This window comes from Macaca fascicularis, chromosome 18 (assembly GCF_037993035.2).
Source record: "Macaca fascicularis isolate 582-1 chromosome 18, T2T-MFA8v1.1".
NCBI classification, from domain to species: Eukaryota; Metazoa; Chordata; class Mammalia; order Primates; family Cercopithecidae; genus Macaca; species Macaca fascicularis.
In genome coordinates this window covers 24,709,465-24,724,639 of record NC_088392.1, presented here as the reverse complement: position 1 = coordinate 24,724,639, position 15,175 = coordinate 24,709,465, and the positions used below count along the sequence as shown (strand labels likewise).

Here is a 15,175-nt window from a genome sequence, read left to right as displayed (position 1 = left end):
AGGAAGAGATCCGCTGATCCATCCCAGGGCACTTGAGAAGATTTGAAGAATACATACTGGTCACCCATCAACCTATCTGTAGTCACTCCCTGAAACAAGGGTAAGTTAATCCTATCAAAAGCCCTTAAGGCAACAGTAAATATTCTATTTTTTTCTTTCAGTGAATTACAAGTGGTACCTAGCTTATTATATTCCCTAGATAATTATTACTTTTTATATTCTTTACCTTCTTTTAAAAAGAAGGATGCACTAGTTTTCTAACATTCATTTACATGCCTTTGATAAATTACCGTAACCAGATTAGGGAGATAAAATAACCAGTCTATTAATTACAATGATTATTATTTAATGGAAAATGGGATTCTAGGCAAAGTGTATAGTGAGAAGAAAGCTTAGCAACGCATTATACAGATGTGGTATTTTATCTTAAAGAGTAAGATAAGTGTCCAGTCTATTCCACAATCTAGAGAATATGTTCATTAACTCTGCAAGATTTATATGTATAATTGACCACAATATTTTAACACTATTTGCTTGATTCGGAGGTACATGAAGAACAAGAAAAAACTGTAACTTCAATTAAATTGAATAAATTCCTCAACGAACATATGAAAGGCCAGATCTACCCAGCAATGTGAGAAGCAGAGGGCTGAACAAGAGTTCAAAAATTTTTTTTAATTAAACAATACATTATTCTAACTTGAAGTCACTGGGAATTTACATTTAAAAGGATAGGGGTTGAAAGGAGAGCTTCCCCCCATCAATTATCCTCATAATTAACTTCAAAAATAACCAAAAAGGTAATATTTAGAGAAATGTTGGTGCTTTCTAAAAAAGAAACAGCATTATGGCCAAATCCCAAACCAATCACTGAGACATTTGATCTTGTCTCCCTCCCCTCAACTATAAAAAAGAGAATAATATTGCATCTGCCATCATGGAGTTACATGAATTAAAGCTGGCTTCTATCTACAAACTCTGGCCAAATCTAGCCAGCTGCTGTTTTTGTGTGGCCCTCGACCTATGAATGGCTTTTATATTTTTAAATGATTGGGAAAAGAAAATCAAAATAACAATACTCTTTTGTGATGTGAAAATTTTATGAAATTCAAATTTCAGTGTTCATAAATAAAGTTTTATTGGAACACAGCTATCCTCACTCACATATTGTCTGTGGCTGCTTTAGTGCTATAACAGCAGAATTGAGTATTTGTGACAGAGACCATATGGCCAACAAAGGCTAATATATTTATCATCTGGCCTTTTACAGAAAAAGTTTGCCGACCTCTGAACGAAAGGAGTTACACAGAAATTCTCAATGTTGGTTACACATCACCTGGGGAGCTTTAAAAACACCCATTTGCCCATGTTACACACCAGAGCAATTAAATAAGAATCTCTGGGAGTAGACTCCAGGCATCAATAATTTAAAAACTTCCCAGGAAATTCCAATGGCCAGCCAGATACGAGAACCAGCAGACTTACATGCTATGCATGGTGTGTAAACTTAACACATAGTAAGACCTTGGTAATTGTTAGCTGGCTTGATAAAATAAATCCTCCTTTTTAATTCCTCATTGTATTTCAGTAAAATGATGTTATTAAATACGCACTGGGTGCAAAATGTTTTGTTTTTCTTCCCTCACTCTTTCCTTCCTACCTACCTCTATTCCAACCTGCATGTAAGAGTTAAAACAAGAAGAAAAATTAAGTTTCTCTGTAGGACTTGAGTTTCTAAACATTCACACGCTCAGTATTTTATATTTTCATTTATTCATTCCACAAATTTTTAATGTGTAATATCAAGTTTTACACAATACTTATGGCACGTAAGCACTCCCAAGATGTGCTTTCAAGGTCCTGGAGAGTGCCCAGTGTTCTTGTAAACAGCCCTTTGAATCTTCTAGGGTTCTTGTAAATAGTCCTCGATATGGTTTGGCTGTGACCCCACCCAAATCGCATCTTGAATTGTAGCTCTCATAATTCCCACGTGTTGTGGGAGGGACCCGGTGGGAGGTAATTGAACCATGGGGGTGAGTCTTTCCTGTGTTGTTCTCCTGATAGTGAATAACTCTCACAAGATCTGATGGTTTTATAAAGGGGATGCACATGCTGTCCTGCCTGCTGCCATGTGAGATGTGAGTTTGCTCCTCCTTCTCCTTTGCCATGATTGTGCAGCCTCCCTAGTCACATGGAACTGTGAGTCAATTAAACCTCTTTCCTTCATAAATTACCCAATCTCGGGTATGTCTTTATTAGAAGTGTGAGGACAAATACAGTCTTATATAACCTAACTGGCTTAATAGTAGGCTTAAATTAATAAATGCGTGGCATCTTCAAGAGGCAATAACTAAAAAGAGCTCTTGAATGTATGTGTAGTAAAGCAACCAAAATAATTGATTGGCCGGGTATGTCCACTCCACATGCATAAAACCCAAAAGTAGTTCACTTTTTTGTCACAATCTAAATCTTCTAAAATGAGAACATCCTCTAAATCTTCCCAAACAAGAAATGGATATGGACAGAGATAGAACTACAACTAGGACAGAGAAAATAAGTACATGGATTTTGAATTCATACAACCAAGTTCAATTCCAGCTTCACTGGTCACTAGCTTCGTGACCTTGGGGCAATTACTCACCTCTCAGGGCCTCGATTTTCTCAGCTGGAAAATGGGAATAACAATTCCTATCTCACAGAAATGAAATTATTTTCTAAACATATTTTTTAATTGTGGGGGTTTTCCCCTAATTCTTAGACTGTGAGGCTGAAAGATGTCTTTTATAGCATGGTGCACAGGGATCGACCCCTCTGCGCCAGGCACTTGGCTCTCCTCACCTGAGGTCCTCACTTTTTTTTTTTTTTTTTTTTTTTTTTTTGAGACAGTGTCTTACTCTGTCACCTAGGTTAGAGTGCAGTGCCACAATCTCGGCTCACTGCAACCTCTGCCTCCTGGGTTTAAGTAATTCTTGCACCTCAGCCTCCCAAGTAGCTGGTACAACAGGCACGTGCCACCACACCCAGCTAGTTTGCTATTTTTAGCCGAGACAGGGTTTCACAATGTTGGCCAGGCCTTAAGTGATCCACCCACCTTGGCCTCCCAAAGTGCTGGGATTACAGACATGAGCCACCGCTCCTGGCTGAGCATTGTTCTTTATGGCCAAATATGAACTCCTTGAGGGAAGGGATTATAATTATGCAGACACTCCCCAAATTACATCACAGTCCCGTTCAAGAAGGCCTTGCAAAGCATGGATTTGGTGTACACTGAAAATACATAGACTTCATAAAGACCTTTAAATTACCCATAGCTCTTCAGAGAAATTAGTGGACAACAGTTCCTATTTGAAATTTTCAGGACATTGGTCCCAAGGTCAAGTATATCTTTCACAGCCTTCAGTAGTGGAGTTGCTTTTAACTCTTGAAAATGTATATTCTTAGAGGCGTGTTTTCTCTAAAGTCAATCTCTTTTTATTCATATAAGACTTTCTGTGCTATGTCATCTCCTGTATTTCTTTTTAATAGTCCCACCTTTTGTCTTGCTTTTTGTGTCTATTCCAGCAGTCTCAACATGCATTTTTTAATCATGTAAATTCCAACATGACCCACCAGTAGCTTCATACTGCAAGAGTTCACAATATTTTCTTTCCTGTTTCTAACTTCAAGATTTTGCTTAAATGATCATTAGGCTAAGTGGCATGCATTTTAAACTATGATTCACCATCTTCCTTGTAAGTCAGTCCTCTATTTCTATAAGTAACTTTTCCTCCTGAACCCTGCTCTATGAACTCTATAAGTTCCAAAGATGCAAAACATTTTTCATGCTTTTTTTTTTCTTTTTTTAGGTGGAGTTTCGCTCTTGTCACCCAGGCTGGAGTGCAATGGTGTGATCTCAGCTCACTGCAACCTCTGCCTCCTGGGTTCAAGTGAATCTCCTGTCTCAGCCTCCCGAGTAGCTGGGATTACAGGTGCCTGCCACTATGCCCAGCTAATTTTTGTATTTTTAGTAGAGACAGGGTTTCACCATGTTGGCCAGGCTGGTCTCGAACTCCTGATCTCAGATGATCTGCCCGCCTCGGCCTCCCAAAGTGCTGGGATTACAGGCATGAGGCATCATGCCCAGCCCATCTTTCATGCTTTTTATCCATAAATTACCGTAATTTAAAAAATATTTCCCAAATGAAGTTCATGAAATTTAGACTGTGGATGCCTTTGTGTTTCTTTAACATTTTTATTTTCTATTACAAATTCCTCTTCTTAAATTAGAAACTGTTCCTCTCTTCTTGCTCTTACTTTGTCAATTTTTAGTCCTGAATGAAATAAAGCAAAGGGAAAAATAAAACTAATAAACTGAAATAACACGAGATAATGCAATGAGAATACACATGGTACCAGAAACCACATGGGACTGAACAGAAGGGCCTTCCCTCTCATGTGAGTGCCGTCTGCCTTTCCCTCTCTATGCACGATATTCATCTCTGCCTGAGATACTTTACATTTCCATATATCACACTAATATTTTCACATCTCTAAAACTGTATTCCGTCCCTTATGGAACAACTTACAAAAGGTTGATGTTATGCAAGTCAAGAGTTGCACAATCTAAGAGTCTAACCTCTGCATTGCACTTTTTTTTTTTAGTTTAGGAGCAAAGGTTTAATAGGCAAGAGAAAGAGAAAGAGAAAGGAAAACAGCTCTCTCTCTCTAGTGAGAGAGAGGGGACTTCCGAGAGGAAAGGCCCTGCTTTGCACATTTTGTTTATTTAGTTGGTGTTAGTTGACTGATTACTCTGTAACAACAGAACTCAGGGACCTTAATACCTGACCACACAAACCAAATAGAAAGGGGTGACAAATGTCTAAGAGACTCAATCATCGACTAAATTAGTTGTCTATTGCTGTATAACAATTACCCCAAAACTTAGTTGCTTGAAACAGAAAACACAAATTATGTCACAGTCTCTGTGGGGTAAGAATTCAGGTGCAGCTTAGCAGGGTGCCCATGGTTCAACGTCTCTCACAAATCAAAGTGTTGGCTGGGCATGCGGTCCTATCTGAAGGCTTTTCTGGTGGGTATCTGTCTCCAAGCTCACTCAAGTGGTTGCTAGCAGGATCTAGTTCCTTGTGCCACATGATGTATGTAGTACGTGCATGTCTCCGTAGCACATACGGAAAGGTGTAGGCTCTTTGAAAAGACCAGTAAGATAAACAATGCTCTGGCCAGTCCAAAGATAAAAAAGAGAGAGAGAAAGAAAAGAATAGGATTAACGATGAGAAAGTATACACAGCAACAGATATGATTACTTTAAAACATATCAGGGAACTATATGTTATTCTATTTTACTAAATTGAAAATCTCAAATGTATTATTTTCTAGAAAAATATAAACTACAAGACTTGCTCAAGAAGAATTAGAAAACTCAAATAAACCAAAATTATTAAAGAAATGAAAATCAATTATTAAAACATGAGCCACACAAAAAGCCCATACTGTTGTTTGGGGGAGTTCTAACCACCTTCAAGAAACAGAAAATCCCTACATCATTTAAATTTTGCAAGCATAAAAAGATGGAAACATACCAATTACTGTTACAAAATTTGCGCAATAGTAACTAATCCCACACTTATGCCTAATAGATACAAAAAAATGCTAAATGAAACCTTAGTATACTAAATTCGGATGTATAACACAAAGGTTATGCATCATAACCAAGTAGGTTTATTCCAGGAATGCAATCGTGCTCCAACTTGGAAAATGGATTAACATATATTACAACATCAATTGGACAAAATAAACAGTTCATATAACTATCTTGATAGAAAGTAGAGGTAAAGTATGGGATAAAATTCACTATCAATTTCTAATTTTAAAAAAACTATTAATAAAATAGAATATAAGAGTTTCTCTTACCATTATTTACGGTAATATCTCTCCCTGACCAACTTTTCCAGTACAATCAGGAGCAATATGAGGAAGTCAATCATCACCACTTCTATTTCAGATTGTGCTCCAATTTCAATACATGCAATTAAACCTGAAAACAAAATATTGTGGAGAAAGAAAAACGGCCAGGAATTATACATGTTATGGTTGCTTACCTATGAAAGATATTGAAAAAAGGAGATTTATCTGAAAAAGTATTGGAACTGACATCCCTGTTAGTATTCAGCTGCTGTGTCATAGAAAGTTTGTACAAACTGTTCACACCCAGTGTCTGAACCGATTGGTTCATTCTCAGACTGCATCACTAGCATTTTGATTTGTGACTTCTAATAAGATATATCATTAAGAAGGCTGGCAATAAAACAATAGGTAAATCAGCAGCTTTCCTACTTACCAATTGTGACCAGTTAAAAAAAAACATAAAGGCAAGATGATCCTATTCGTAGTAGTAAAAAGACATAAAATATCAAGAAATAAGTTGGACAAAAATTATGCAAGATCTTAATAAAAAAGATTAAATTTTACTGAGGGCCATATAAAAAGACCTGTATATTGACAAATTGCATTCCTGTAGTAAGAATAACGAATATCATTACAAATTCTCTGCAAATTAACCTACAAATGTAACTTAGTCTTACTGAAAATCTCCTGGAATTTCTTTTCAGAGCTTGACAAAATTCTGGGAGAATAAACACACAAACATGTTTTCAAAAAGAAGAATAATGAGTTGGGGTTTTCCTTAGCAGATATCCAAATGTGTTATAAAGCCACAATATGTACAGTAATTTGACATAGATGCCAACATAGACACATCAGTGAAATCAAGTAGAAAATCCGAAAGCAGACCTATGTATATTTAAGAATTTAGTGAATGATAAAGATGGCATTTCAAATCTGTGGGGAAAAGATAAATTATTCAATTAATAGCTGAGGGAAATATGGTGACTAGTTTTATAATCTTGAGGTTGGGAAGGTCTTTCTGAACATGACACTACAGGATGAAATCATAGAGGAATATAAAGATGCTTTTGACCTCCAAAAAAGTTATACTGACAAAAATTAATATTGGCCATTAAATAAATTAGAAAATAACTTTTTTAAGGCAAGATTTCTTGTTTATCCTCTATCACTAGATCCTGCAACAGCGCGTGACACATAGTAGGCATTTGAATGAGTAGATACATAAACAGTTCTGGCAAGTCAGTAAGAGAAAAAATGAACACCTCCATTTTTACAATGAGCAAAAGACATGGATCAAAAAGAAGAAACACAAAAGGTCAGTAAAAAAAGCTCAAATAGTATACATTACACCAACAGTAAGGTAAATACAAACTGAAACAATAGTTCACCATTTTTTATGTATTACTATTTCGCTTTTTAAACTGAAATGGCCAACATATGGGCAAAGAAGCACTCATAAACTGCTGGTAGGAAAATTAAAATCTGTGCAATATAATTGAAAGTCTTTAAAACTGCAGACTCTCTGACCTAGTAATTTCACTCCTAGGAATTTATTTCTAAGGAAATCATTAAACAAGCATGCAAAGACATATATACAAGGATATTCATCAAGCACTCTTTACAAGAGTGACAACTAGAAACAAGCATTCACAAATAGAGAACTGGTTTCATAAACCTTGGTATACTTTTTCAATCGAATACCATGCAAGAAGGATAAGTAATGATGCAACTATGTATTAGCTAATATCAAAAGATGTTCATCATATGCTGTTAGTTCAGAAAGCCGGTTACAGAACAGCATATGTAAAAATCATGTTTGCATGCCTAGAAAAAATAGACAATAAATATTAAAATTTCAAGAGTGATTTTTTTATCATGGTAGTTTTTTCTTCTTCCTCCTCCTCCTCCTCCTCCTCTTCTTCTTCTTCTTCTTCTTCCTCTTCTTCTTTTCTTTTTTTTTTTGAGATGGAGTCTTACTCTGTTGCCTAGGCTGGAGTGAAGTGGCGCGATCTCGGCTCACTGGGATTACAGGCATGCGCCACCATGCCCAGCTAATTTTTTGTATTTTTAGTACAGACTGGGTTTCACTGTGTTAGCCAGGACGGTCTCGATCTCCTGACCTCGTGATCTGCCTGCCTTGGCCTCCCAAAGTGCTGAGATTACAGGCATGAGCCACCACACCTGGCCTTGTTTTCTTCTTAATGATCTTTTATGTGATCTAATTATTTACACTACCATGTGCTACTTCTATAACAAAAGTGTTAATTTTTAAAAACAATGTAAAAGTAATATTTGGTCTATGGAAATAAATCTTATGTTGTCTTTTTGGATGTTTCCATCCCCTGAGCTTACTCTTTTTACTATATATATATTTTATATATATAATATATATTACATATAATATATAATATACATAATATATAATATATACATAATTGTATACATAATTATATATACAATTACATATATATTACATATATATATAATTTTCAAGCATTTGTGAGAAGGTAATATTTGGAAATTATTAAATGGTAACCCCTAAATTGCCCTCCAACCTCCACTACCATACTCAGCTGCAATCTTCCACCCACTTTATCACATTACCCTGCTTTACTTTTTAAAAATTTTCTTTGCAGCCTTCTAGGTGAAGTCAGGTCATTTACACATTTGCATAATTGCTATTCATTTTTTTCTGCCAGAATGTAATCTCCATGAGATCAGGGACTTGCACTGTTTAGCACAAAGTTACATCCCAGTACCTAGGACAGTGACTGATACATAGTTGAGGCTCAATAAATATGTGTTGAATAAATGAGTGAGTGAATGAGTTTGTTTTGGAGGAGTTGGTTTACTTCATATGGTTCTGCAAAGAGTCGTTGCCTCTTGAGAACCTTTTGGAATTAGATCTACTAATTTTCTCTATTAAGCAGTGAGGCTGACCTTCCAGACAGTGGTATATGATAGAAATCACTCAAGCCTAGACGTCAGTAGAGCTGGACTCCAGTTCTGATCTCACCACAAACAAGCTTCATAAACAAATCAGTTTTGAAGTTCTTGCTACACAAGATTAGCCCTAATCAAAAGTTGAAAAGGTCAAGAGGCTGCTGCCCTTGCTTCCCGTGTGCTGTTCTACGTCTTCAGCAGGGTCCACATGCTCTCCTCTATGCCCCTGCCCTCTCCTGCTTCACTCTCCCAGTTGGTGGTAAGGCTGCCTGAGCCTCTGAGATGGTGAATTTGTGTGTCAGCCTGACTGGGCTAGGAGCTGCCCAGATGGGTGGCAAAACATTTTTCTGAATGTGTCTGTGAGGGTGTTTCTGGAAGAGATTGGCATTTGAACTGGGAGACTGAGTAAATAAAATCACCCTTACCAGTGTGGATGGACATTATCCAATTACTGAGGGCTCACAGAACCAAAAGGCAAAGGAAAGGCGAATTCACTCTCTTCTTGAGTTGAGACATCCATCGTTTCCTCCCTTCAGACATTGGAACTCCTGGTTCTTGAGCCTTCAGACATGAACTGAATTATACTACTGACTTTCCTGATTCTACAGCTTGCAGATGGCAGACAGTGACATTTCTCAGTCTCCATAATCACGTGAGCCAATTCCCATGTCAATCAATCAATCAGTCAATCAATCAATCTTCTGTTGATTTTGCTTCTCTGGAGAGCCCTGACTAACACAGCCTGTATAGTTACACTCTGCCCATCTCCAGGGGATATAGATTCATATGCTTGCACTTATGACCTTCCTCACTTGCATCTCATGGAAATGCACTTTCAAGGTAGTATCCAAAAAACTCACATAGATTGTCTTGTACCCTACCTGCTTATTCATAAGTGCAAAATAATTTTGTTGTCTGCAAAACAGAATCTCTGGAGCAGAATCATTGTCATCTTGTGATTTATAACACTCAAGTGACAAAAAGTATGCTAGATAATGACAAGGCACATTTACCAGTCACCTATGTACACCCCATGCATGATGGTATAAAAAAAATCACAATGTTTTCTAATACACAATAACTTAATGACCAATAGATGTTATCACTAACTATCCATCCAACTCTTTAAATACCATCAGCCCTGCAGAAGGTAGAAAAAGTTGAATCACCTCCTAGCTTGGTGGGCTTGAGATCTAAATTGTAAATGTGAGATACTATTATCTGAGCCTCCCAGGACTGCCTTGGCACTGGGAGGACTAGTACTGCACTCTTGAATTTAATCCTCCCCTGTTTTTTTTTTTCCCCCCCCAGATATTTATAACACAGCTGTGGAAAGGTGTTCCTGGCAGGAAGTTGGCATACAACTTCTCAGGCTGGGAGCAAATATCTGAATCAGATAGGAAGAAACACTCCAAATGGATCAATTTGTTTACATTTTAGAGTTGAAATTCAGGTCTGGAGATACTGAGTGATGTCACAGAATAGATAATTTATCTGATAACCCAAGTTTCAAGTCCCTGCTTTTTCTCCAATTTTCCAAGTAATACAGGCCAAAGCTGATTTCCTCTTATGCATGAAGTCAGTGATCACATCAAAGTAGGCCTACTTCAAGATGCTGCATGAAAGACTCTACTATCAAGCATAGGCTTGACTTTCCAGAATCAGATTTTAAAAGCCTTTGGCACTTAAATAAAACATCTTCATTTTGTAACAGACCAGCCTTTTCTTTCCTTTTTGCAGGAGTGGGAAGTGAAATTACATACCAGGTGGTTTTCATAATTTTAAAACATCGTAATTTTTAAGACGGTGAGAAAGATATTGAAGGCATTTACGGGACAGCCAGGTATGAGACTATCTGGGCTGGAGAGAAAATAAATGACTTGAGACTGGAAGACAACCATTCACTGGACTCAGAGAACACCAATCATCTTTGTTCTACAAGAGAAATCAGAGACTACGTTCTACTGCCCAGGAAATGGCAGTTAATGGAATAGCTCAAAAGAGAGAGCAGCCTTTGAAACATATGCAGATTGTACATCAGCTGCTGGTGGGCTGGAAGAAAACAGGAGCACTACTGGCAATGATACATTCTCTACTCAGGCCACATAGCCAGACAGTGCTGCCTCAACTCAGCCAATGTTGTACAGCATCCCACGATTACTAAAGCGCTTAAGTAGAGACCATCTCATCTGATCTTCACATTTATCCTTTGAAAGGAGCAGGCTAAAGCTAGTTTCTCTGGAACATATGACCAGCTTAGCAACTGGCCCATGGATATCTTCAAATAAATTGAATCAGTCAGTAACATAGGCTGGAGTGAGGGTCAAGACTAGAAGGCCTAGGAATTTTAAGATTCTTTTGGGCTTATAAGATTATATGTATGCATTTCTGCAACCTCCACTGCATCTACAGTACTTATTTACAGAATAATTAATTGCGCTTTGCTGCTAACAACTAGTAACATTTATTAAGCATTTGCAATTTGCCATTAATTTTCTAAGCATATCACATAGATTACCTTATTTTATTCTCACAATTACCCTAAAAGAAACTCAATAAATATCCATTGGGTGAATGGCTGAACTTAAGTCAGTCAAATAATACTTGGTGATACTACTTTCTCCCTTTACAACCACAACATCATGACCTCCATTTGACTCTATTGGGAAGCATCTGGATGCTAGAAAGGAAAGGGAATAAAAGATCACCTTGACTGCAGCATAGAAATTGTACTCATGGAAAACAGAATCCTTGGAAAAGGATGCCATGACTCAGATATGAAATGATGAAGATCTAAACTAAGGGCGTGATCATTGAGTTGAAGAGGAGACAGAATATTTAAGTGAACTAGTCATGCTGCTGGACTGGATAGAGATAGGGAAAGAAAGGACACCATGATGGTGGTCAGGGATCTGGTATGAACAACCTGAGTGAATGCAGTTCAGTTCAGAGAAACAAAGGATGATGGTGCTTTGGAGGATGAGGATGTTGATTCCTGTTTTGGATGAGTTGAATTTGAAGCACCTGCCAGGCATCCAGAGGTTGAAGGCCAGTTGAGTAAAAAAAAATTACATCTGAAACTTCAGGACTGAGACCTGGGATGGAAAAGATCAGCTTCCATCAGCCTGACTTGGGAATCATCCACTGAGAGAGAGTAACGAAGCCATGGAAATGCCTATGCCCACCCAAGCTACATGGTTTGGACTTTGTCCTATAGTTAGGGAACCACTTTCCATCTACTTTCCAGGTTTCTCACACCTAGAGGGCCTCACCGCTGTTCACCATGTCACAGTGGCATCCTGTCTTCTGCAGCTCTCTCCCTCCTCAACCACCATCTGGGTGATTGCCACCATGCTTTAAACAAACTCTGTTCTTACCCAGTTAGGTTCCTTGTCTTCTTCTCTTCATCACTTGAAGCATAAGCTCCCCACTGCCTTTACAGACTCCTGAAGGGCACTGTGCCGTTTTCCACTCCCTGACTCCAGTCCAACATCCACCCTTTGCTGGGGTTGATAGTGACATTTCAACCACTGCCCCTGCCACTCTGCCCCAGGTTCAGAAAGAACAGTGGCTCCTCGACCAAGCAGAAATGAAGAGTGCCCTCCCCAGCCCCTTGCACTCTGTCTCACACCCACATTTGCATTCCTTCTCAGCTTGTTTCCACTCTGCCAGTTTTGTTCGCATGTCTGGCACTAGGGGTGGCTCCCAGGGCCTTTTGCAGCCCTCTTCTTTCACCCAGAAGGAAGGTGGACCAGTCTGACTCCAACGTGCTGCCGAATGCCAACTGGCAGGTGGCTGGGTGACGGGAGGGTGATGACATGGCAGGGCACTCCCAGCAGGCAGGAAATCAGGGCACCAGATTGGCACCCACAGTTGCAGCTTCAAACCGTCAACAACAGCCAGAATCCTGGACGATGAACCTTCCTGTCATTCCCACAATCTTGGAATCTTCTCAGAGTGGCTTGAATACTAATGTAAAGGAAATTTCTCAGAAACCACATTCAGTCTGGGAGTCAGGGAGCCAAAATTGTATCTCATCCTCTTCTAGGTGCGTGCAGCATACAGACTCACTCCCAAAACCAGTCCTAATCTCCTCAAAGATGGGGGAGAGAGCAATTGCTAGACAAATGTCGCAACCAATCTTCTTCCTCTGCAGACATACCCGCTTCTGCTTTGCTCTTCTCCAATTTGGGCAGATAGTGTCATATTGTTTTGCAGCTTCAGGGTAGCATGCCTTCTCCTGTCACTGATTTCTAAGAATTTCTACCAGAGAATGCATGGAAACCATCAGCATCCCAACTTGAAACTAAACTTTATTCCTAAATGGGCTTCTCTCCAGCTATCGCTCCCACTCTCAGAAACTCACCTTCTCCTTCCTTGAGAAAAGAAGGCTTTTTCCTCTCTGCACCCACCGCTGCTCAACATCTACACAACCCTTCCAGGTTTTCTCTCTCATATACACACCACAGCAGTTTTCATTTCTATTCCATTTAATCAGATCTCACCATGTCCCATGGGCAACCTTATGACCAAAGGGCAACAGCTCATTTGGGTTAGGATGTGTTCTAGATATTTCTTGTTATCCTTTCCAGATCCACTCTCCACCCTTTTCTACCCTGCTCTGTATCTTGGGAGGCCAGCTCCTGAGAACTGTAGCAGGGGGCTTCCGTGTGTGCTAGCAATGGGAGTTTAGCCAATGAGAGATCTCAGCAGGAGATCAGAGTGTGAGAGGAGAGTGAGGTGAGGGCTTATTGCCCCAGCTCCATCTCTTCAAAGCACTGTAAACTGGATGCATCTCTCTGCTGTAGGTTACAGCTCCTGTTAGAAGGCTCTTTCCTTATAGCCCCTCTTTCTGAGCTCCCCATAGCTGCTCCACTACTTGTCCCTTCAGGTCTGGGGATGGTAAAGGCTCCCTGCTGGTACAAGCCCCAGGGTATTGCAATATTCCTCCCTGACTTGCTGAAACCCTTCCCACACCTTTGTAAGTCTTTCTTTGATAAACCTCTCCTCAAACACCCATATTAAGTATGCTGTCTGTCTCTGGCCTGGACCCTGAATGAAACAGGAGACTGTTACTACATTATGATGGAGGACTTTTGCTAATTTAGATCAATTTAATTTAACAAATATCAACTAAGTGCCTAGGACCTGTTTATTATTTTAAAATAATCATTTTTAAAATGAGCAAACTATATAATCTATTAGCAGGTGACTCATGCTATGAAGAAAAAATGAATCAAATAAATGGTACAGGGAGTGTCAGAGGTTGGGAGGCATGCAATTTCATATAGGGTGGCCGAAGATGGTCTCACAGAGAAGAGATTTGAATGAGAGTGCAGTGAGGGCACAATGAAGTACAGTATGGACACGGAAGGTTTCCCTCAAAGAGTTTATACCCAAGTTAGGAAGACGAGATGGACATACAGGAAATTACACATGCCACAAGGCGGTAAGTCAAGAAATGTTAAATGGCAGTAGATGATTAAATGTCAGCAAAAAAAACAATGTATATGATAGTAAGTTCTTCCATTGTCCTAGGTTGTGTATTTTTGCAAAACAGGCTTTGAAATGAAGCTTAGTTTGTGGTGTGTTTATTGGAAAGTACCCTGGGCAACAATATCTGTAGAAAGAAGGAGAAGGAATCAGGGTTGGCTGCAAGGAGAAGTCAAACTGCAATGTAGGCCTGACAGCCTCGGCTAGACATTCAGGAAGCTCTACAGCTAAAACAGCTCATCAGAGTTGTGCTGTGTTGGACTGAAATGGCAGAGCCTTTAGATGCTCATCTTGATCATCACTGGATGTGGGTCGGCACCTGGGAAGGTATGACCTTGAACTAGTCAGCTTTCTGAAGCTAAAACAATCCTTGTGGGAGCTGAGAGCCACAAGCTAGAGCAAAATATCTTTCTTTGAAGGGGGATCTGGACAGCATATCTCTGTGTACACCTAAACAATTACTAAAAATAATTGAAAATGAGATTGTTTAACCATTATCTGTATATCACTGAAGAATCCTGGTTACTAGAGATGTGCAAATATAAATCTTATTTTTGGTTCTGCATAGTACATATCTATGATTTTGAGGTTGATCTTGAGGAAGAGTCTAGGATGGATTGTTAAAGTAAAGGTCTGTAGTCTCTTAAAAAATGTGGTAAAAATCTAAGACACATGTTCTCTGAGAAAAAGTCCTGCCAAATGTATCTCACTTCCTTTGAAAATGTTATTAAATTAGTCCATCAGGGGATTTGATAGAGTATGCCTAGATTTCAGAGAAATTATGATGATGTTCTTGTCAGAATGGCATGCTAGACAACATGCCTGCCATATCAAC

General features: G+C 38.9%; 1 long non-coding RNA gene across 1 annotated transcript; it reads right to left on the bottom strand.

Annotated features, from left to right (window-relative positions):
* Positions 1–4,211: 4,211 nt before the first annotated feature.
* Positions 4,212–12,445, bottom strand: LOC102144869 (uncharacterized). Its single transcript, XR_001486698.4, has 3 exons — positions 12,225–12,445; positions 5,911–6,034; positions 4,212–5,215 (listed from the first exon to the last, which is right to left on the bottom strand). It is a non-coding gene; the product is annotated as an uncharacterized lncRNA (long non-coding RNA).
* Positions 12,446–15,175: the final 2,730 nt, after the last annotated feature.